The sequence below is a fragment of the Elephantulus edwardii genome, unplaced genomic scaffold, assembly GCF_000299155.1.
Source record: "Elephantulus edwardii isolate Elephantulus edwardi_28Jun2011 unplaced genomic scaffold, EleEdw1.0 scaffold00050, whole genome shotgun sequence".
NCBI lineage: Eukaryota > Metazoa > Chordata > Mammalia > Macroscelidea > Macroscelididae > Elephantulus > Elephantulus edwardii.
In genome coordinates, this window is record NW_006399800.1 from 756,856 (window position 1) to 764,974 (window position 8,119).

At 36.8% G+C, this 8,119-nt stretch overlaps 1 protein-coding gene across 1 annotated transcript in view; it reads right to left on the minus strand.

Moving 5' to 3' along the window:
• Positions 1–8,119, minus strand: part of LOC102848376 (IQ domain-containing protein H-like) — a 48,029-nt gene that overhangs the window by 26,994 nt on the left and 12,916 nt on the right. The window lies entirely within an intron of this gene.

Below are 8,119 nucleotides of genomic sequence, written 5' to 3' on the forward strand. Positions count from 1 at the left end.
CTTGTGTTCATTGTGGATGTCAAGGCCAACAAGCACCAAATTAAACAAACTGTAAAAAAGCTCTATGACATTGATGTGGCTAAGGTCAACACTTTGATTAGGCCTGATGGAGAGAAGAAGGCCTATGTTCGACTTGCTCCTATGATGCTTTGAATGTTGCCAACAAAACTGGGATCATCTAAACTGAGTCCAGCGGGCTAATTCTAAATATAAATTTTTCTCACAAAAAAAAAAAAAAAGTAAATTTTAAAAGCAGGTAGATATTTGCCTCATAAAATACTTCACTATTGAGTTCTAAGAAGCCAGATTCACAAGTTCATTCAAAAGGTAATTAAGTCTGTCGTGAAGGCATTGAAAAAGATGAGTCTAAAGAATTGAAATGGGTTTTGGGGAAATAATCCAGGAACTCAGTATAGTAGGTTAAGTGGACTGTTAACCCAAAGGTTATCAATTCAAAACTACCAGCTGCTCCACAGGAGAAAGACGAGACACGTAGCTTCCACACACTAAGATTTATAGTTGGAGAAACACAACAGAAGGTTGCCATGAACTGGAATGGACTTCATGACAGCGAGAGGGAGGAAAGGGAATGATATATACGGAAAGCACTCTTTATTACTTAACTAAATAAATTTAAAAACAATTTTGGAGGATACATCTAGTCCTTAGAAGGTAGGGGTGCTGAGAGGTAACCTTTGAGAGTGAAGTCCCGTCACAAACTTGGTTGTACAGCTTTTGCTGTGACCACTCTGGACTTTGCTTTCTTCCTCCTGAAGATCAACCCATACTTTGTACCCAGGCAGTTCTGAATCCATATGATCACCATTATTATTGCTTGCCCACTCAGTATACTTTGGTTTAAACTTTAAGTTCCTGCAGAGGTGAGATTTATATTTCCAAGATGAAGAAAAATAGCAACTGACAAGCTTTAACACTGGTACTATTTTAAAGGGATTTAGTAAAATTTTCATAAAATTTGGGAGATTTGAAACCTCACAGTGATAAGCCATTGTCCGTGATAGCTCTAAATGTTTTTAATTGAGATTTTAAGGAAAGTTTATAAAGAACTTGGATTTCCATTCCTTCATTGTTGCACATTTTCCACTCTGTCCTCCCCACCCGCAGTTCACTTTTTTCTTTGGAAAAAAGGTCTTTCATTGTTACACAGTCCCCTCTCCCCCAGACCACTTTACTATGCAGCTCTTATTCTGGACTCTTGTCATGCAAATAGTACCTAATCATATATTCCTTTTATACAGTTCTCTCCCTTGTCTGTTTCAATGCCATGCACATTATTTATCCCCTCTTTTCTTAGTTCCCCTAACTCCCATGTCAGTCCTGTTTTATAACAGTGGCATTATGCAATATTTGTCCTTTTGTGACAGATACTTTACTCAGCATCATGTCCTCCAAGGTCACCCATTTTGTTTAATAGTTCATGAGTTCTTTGTATTTCAGTTCTGCATAATATTCCATTGTGTGACTATACCAGAGCTTCTCTATCCATTTGTTGATGGACACTTGGGTTGTTTCATTGCTTTGCTACTGTGAACAAAGCAGCAATAAACATGGGTGTGCATATATCTGCTTGGGTGGCAATTCTGGGTTCTTTAGGGTATATTACCAGTAGTGGAATTTCTGGGTCAAATGCTATTTCTAATTCCAGCTTTCTGAGAAAGCACTATACTGCCTTCCATAGTGGTTGCACTATTTTACACTCCCACCAACAGTGAATAAGAGTTCCAGTTTCTCCACAACCTCGCCAGCATTTGATGTTTGCTGCTCTGTTGAATTTTGCTATTCTTACTGGGGTGAGATGATATCTCATAGTTGTTTTGTCTAAATCTTTTAATGAATAAATTAAGATAATTGGGTATTTTCTTAGTTCCCTACATAAATGTTGTTGTTGTTGTTGTTGATTGCCTTCAAGTCAAGCACGACTCATGGTAACCCTATGAACAAAAGGCCTGAAGCCCCTCTACTAACTATCAATCAACATTTATCAAAGTTCACAGTTTCCAGAGGCATGTTGCTTAGGAAGTGGATGCCACTCCTACTATTATTAACTTTTAAATTCATGTAACATTGTATTTAAGGGATCACATATGTTTGGAAAATACGACTGTAGCTCTTGCAATAGTTTGTGTGAAGCAGTTGAATTCTGGAAGGTAGGTTCTCTTGTTTTACTGAAAATCGGGCTTAAACTGGTTGCTTTTTATTTCCTTCACAATCGTGTGTGGGATGATTTGTTGCCTAGATTTATTAGATTTAGCTAACAATCAGCTGTGGGCTGGAAGCCTCTTGTTTAATTCAATCAGGATCTGCTGGTTTGTATTAACAGTCGGTTGGGCCAGAGTGTTAATTTTGTTTGGGAAAAATTTTCTTCTATGTGGTATAGCACTGGTCAATTTGCAGTACTGAGATAACTGGGGGTTGCTGTGATACTGAACGCTGTGCCCCTGGTTTGTAAAATGTCATAATGGTTACCCATGGTGGATAGTGTTTGGTAGAGCTCCCAGATTTAGATAGGGTTGGAAGCCGAATTGGCATCCACTTCCTAAATAATATGTCTTTGGAGACTGTGAACATTAGACAAATGATGATAGTTATAGAACAAGGTTCAGATCCTTTATTTATAAGGTTTCTATAAGTCATACTTGACTCGACGACAATAACAATAACATCTCTTTCAAAACTGTTATTTAAAGCATTATCTCTTTTACTACCTCATTTTCCTACTGGGAAAAGTGGCAGAATACATTTTACTGGAGCTACTGTCTGGGTGAAAAACACTTTTTTTTCCCCTTCATTTTTTTAATTATTAATTTTAATGAAAATTTACAGACTTTGCATTTCCATTCATTCATTGTTGCACTTTTCTCCCTGCCCACCCCTCCCCCCAGCACACACTTCTCTTTGAAAAGTAAAAGAAGAATTCTTTGATTGTTATACAATCCCTCCCCCCAAGTCCTCTCCACTATGTAGCCTTCATTCTGGACTCCTGTCATGACAATAATACCTAATCACATATCCCTTTTAAACAGTTTTCATCCTCATCTGTTTCAATGCAGTATACATTATTTATCCCATCTTTCTCATCCTCTCCCCAACCCTGATGTCAGTCCTATTTTACAACAGTGGCACTATGGAGTATTTGTCCTTTTGTGCTGAGATATTTCACTCAGCATAATGTCCTCCAGGGTCACCCATTTCAAATAATATTGCATGAGTTCCTTGTTTTTCAGTGCAGCACAGTATTCCATTGTGTGAATATACCACAGCTTCTCTATCCATTCATTTTTTTTTATGAGCATTTAGATTGTTTCCAACTTCTTGCTATTGTGAACAAAGCAATGTACTTAACCATTCATCAAATGGGTGAAATCTGGATGGCTTCTAGCTTTTAGTTATTACAAATAAAACTCTTATAAACATTTCATATAGGATTTTTATCGTATATGTTTTTATGTGAACATAAGTTTTCATTTTTCTTGGATATACCTTGAAATGGAAATGCTAGGTGTCAGGGACTTTTCTTTCAGAAGTGAATGGTCTCTTGTTTCCTAGTCTGTCTTAGTCTGGAAGAGCTACTGAAATCTGGAAACTCCACTGAAACTTGTCCACCATGAGTGACCCTGCTGGTATTCGAGATATCAGTGGCACAGCTTCCAGAATCATAGAAACACACAAGTCACCATACGATGACAAACTGACAGAAGAGAGGTAGAAGTGAAACTCAAGTGCTCCTTAGGAGGAAGTTTGCTGAGACATTGTCTTGCATACTTTGGGTATGCTATCAGGAGGAGCTAGTCCTTGGAAAAGGCTTCATGCTTAGAAAAGTGGAGGGTCAGCAAAGGAGAGGAAGACCACAAGATGACTGACAGAGCCACTGAAACAAAGGGTTTAAGCACAGCAGAGACTGAGGAGGGCACAGGATTCAGGAAAGTTTCCTTCTATTGTACATAAGGTTGTGATGCGTTGGAACCAACATGACATAACGTAACAACAGTGCCAAGTTAATGCTTACTTTTAGAAATATTTCCATAGTGTTTTTCCAAAGTTTCTCTTTTGCAGTCCCGCCAACAAGGCATGGCATTCTGATTCTTTCACATTCTCCCCAGTACTTGTTTATACCTGTTTGCCATTTTTGGTAAGCCATTTGGTGGTGGTGTTCATAGGGAGTTGCACTACGAACCAAAAAGCTGGGTCTCACTGGTAGTTCAAATCCACCATTAACTCTGAAAGAGAAAGATGGGCAATCTGCACCTGTATGACTTTACAGCCTTGGAAATCCACTGGTGGGACAGCTTTGAGTCAGTTTCAACTTGACAGCAATGAGTTGAACAGCAACTGTTGAATAGGTATATAATTCCACCTCATTGTGATTTCAATTTGTACTCGTCTGTCCAGGTCTGTTGTTCATAGGGCCACTATGAGTCATACTTGATTCAGTGGCACCTAACAACAACAATAACAACAGTGATTAATGATATTATGCATGCTTTTATGCCTATATTTACCATCCATATATCTTTTCTGGTGACTTGTTAAAATCTTTTACTCATTTTTCTATCAGGTTGCTTTGTTTTATTAACTTTTGAGAACTCTGTATATTTATGATAAAGTAATTTATTAAATACATGTTTTAGAAAAATTAACTCTCAGTAAGTGTCACATCTTTCCATTTTCTTAACTATGTTTTTAATGTGGATGAGGGCAATGTATTCTTTTATTCATTTTTCTAGATTATGCTTTCAGTATCACATCTAAAAAATATTTGACTAACATAAGAACATTAACATTTTTCTTTTATGTTATTTGCTTAAAAATTATTATTTTAGGCTTCACATTTAGTTCTGTAATCTTTGAGTTTTCTATTTGATGCAAGGTATTGTCATGGGTTGTTGATTTTTAACTCATAGTAACACATATAATAGCACTTTTTTGGCTATAAACTATAAGAAAGAAGATTTCCAGAGGGTTCCCTCCCCCCAAAGAGTTACTAAAAAATCCAATACCTGAAACTCATTGCTGTTGAGCAGATTTCCAGGGCTATAAATTTCATGGGAGGTTATTCCTCATATTTTTCCTGCCACTGGTGGATTTGAACCATAAGAGAGGCATGTCCTCTGGGTTAGCAGTGCAGCTCTCTATGGGCTAGACCACCAGAGCTCCCTATGGAGTTACTGTTGCTGTTGTTAAGTTATCGTGGTGTCAGAACCCATTCACAGGTGATCTGGTGGATTTTCAGAGACAGTAAATCACATGAGAGGAGAATGCCCTTTTTTTCTCCTCTGGAGTATCTGGTGGGTTTGAACTGATGCCTTTGGGTTGGCAGTGCAACTCCTTACCACTCAGTCACCATAGCTCCTTATGGAGCTTCTAGGGAGTTCAAATTACCAATCTTTTGGTTAGAAGCCAAATGTTTAACAATTGTTACACAATGGCTAGTTAAGAAATAATGTACAGGTCAATATCTATTTACTTATTTATACATATATAATTGGTCCAATTGTTTCAGCATCATTTATTGATTCTCCATATAATTGACTTTGTACTTTCTTTTTTTTGTGTGACAAATGATCATTCTTTATTATAATTATTCTAGTTTCTTTACAAAATTCAAATACAATATTTTCCAGACCAGATCCTTCAAATTTCCCTCACCTCCCTGACTCATCAAATTGTACAACCCCAAGATTAATCTCTCCCTCCCCCAGCACATCCCCATCCCTCTACTTTGACCCTCTCCCCACCCTTGGATCAATAACGGTTCCATACAATATTTGTCCATGTGGGACTGAGTTAGTTCTCTCAGCATAATGCTCTCTAGTTCCTCTCAAGCTAGGTAATACTTTACAAAATCATTGCTCTTGCATGCTGTGTAGTATTCCATTGTGTGAATATATCATAATTTCTCAATCCATTAATTTGTGGTTGATTATCTGGGCTGTTTTCATGTTCTTGAGATGGTGAATAACACTGCTATGAACATTGGTGTACAAGTCTCCATTTGTGCAGATGATCACTCTTGAACTTGTCTTTTAGTGAACATAAGCATGTATTTTTGTTATCATGTGTCAAGGAGCAGGACTGATGAGTAAGTATATGTTTAACAGATTCCAACCACAATTTGACAAACTGATTGTACCAATCAAACACTCCCAGTGATAATGCAAGAGAGTTTTACTTGTTTCGCTTTTCCACTATAATAAGGTTTCCATGCTAGTAGGTATTTGGGATGTCACATTGTGGTTTGTATTTTCCTATTGTCTGAACACTGCTATGGTACAAAAGATGGACAGTTGGAACCTACCCGGATACACCTTGAAAGAAAGAACTAGCACAAGAAAACTCTGTGGAGAATAATTCATCTCTGCTCTACATAGAATTACCATGAATCAGAATTGTCTTGATGGCAGATGGTTTGTTACTTTTTCTTTCCTTGGGTTGCTTTGGGTTTTTCATTGGGGTTTTTTTATTGTTTTTTATTTTATTTTAATAATTCTAATGAACATTTACAGAGATTTTGGATTTCCATTCATTCATTTGTTGCACTTTTCTGACTTTGTACTTTCATAAACAATGATTTGGCCAGGCATGTGTGGGTATATTTCTGGATTCTCCATTCTGTCCCATTGCTCTCTTTGTTTATACTTTTGACAATGCTATTCTGTCTTGTTTACTGCCATGTAAATCTTCCAGTGTGTCTTCTTTTATCTTAAAACTTTTATCTTTATCTTTGTTTTCAGTTTTAATTATATTTTTAGAGGGTTTGTGTGTATGTCTCCCTGTGTGAGTGTGTATTATATTTATCCTGTTTAGTATTCTTTGAGCTTCATGGAAATTCAGTTACACATATTTTCGAATTTAAAAAAACAAACATTCTTCGTCATTTTACCCTCTAATAATCCTTCCACACCACTATTTCTATTCTCTTTTTGATATTCTAATTACGTATATGTTCAAATATTTAATATTGTTTCATTGGTCTTGGTTGCTCTGAGTCCCTCTCCCCCTCTCTTTGTGCTTCCTCTTTCGACTGGGTCATTTACTTTGACCTGCTTTCTTGATGGTACCTATTTTACTGATGATAGTATTAAAGATAATTTTATATATACACTGCTACTTTTTTCATTCTAGCATTCCCATTTTTCTTCTAATTTTCAACTTCTGCTGAAATTATCCATCTATTGTGTATTGTTTCCTTTTACACTCCTTTTAGCGTAATAGTCAAATTATCCAAAAATTCCACTTCATAGTTTCATCTTTGAGTAATACTCGAGTCTAGTTTTATTGATTATTTTGTCTCTTGACAGCATGTTGTTTCTTGTTTTTCTTTTTGTGTCTCTCTCAGACGTTTAAATAATATCTAATGTCTTAAAATAACCAAGATATCAAGGTTTTATTAAAATTATAGCTGTCATACCAAGGGCCAGGGGAGGTTCAAACTGAATGAAGTAAGACTCTGCATAGATGGCAATGCTGAAAGGACAGAGAAATTACAAATTTCAGAAAAAAAAGACTTCTAAAAAGCTACCATAAAAATGTTTCCATAAACTGCAATCCCAGAGGTATTAAGTTCGAATCCACCAGATGCTCTGCTGGAAAAAGGAGGGACAATCTCCTCCAGTACCTGTCAGATCTGGTTTGATGGTACCCACATAATTAAAAAAATTTTTGAAAAAGTTCCCATAAGAAATTATGAACACAATTGAAGTAAATTAGAACATTCTCCACAAAAATTTATAATACAAAGATAATAAATGAGAAATTTTAAGTTGGAAAACTTTAACTGTATTAAGGAGCTCTGGGTATAATCTTGTTTGGAGATAAGATTTTGTTGTTGTGTTGATTAGATTATATTTTAGGAGTCATGGTGGCCTAGTGACAAGAAGGTGTACCGCAATCCCAAAGGCATGCAGTTTGAGGCCACCAGCTGCTCCGCGGGAGAAGGTTGGGCAATCTCCTCCTGGGCGATTAACTGCCTTTGAAAATCCACAGGAGGGTCAGCCTTCGGTTGGTTCCAACGCGATGGTACACAACAACATGATCTCCATACACAAAAACCAACTCAAGGTGGATCATGGACCTAGGACTAAAACCAAGGACTATAAAC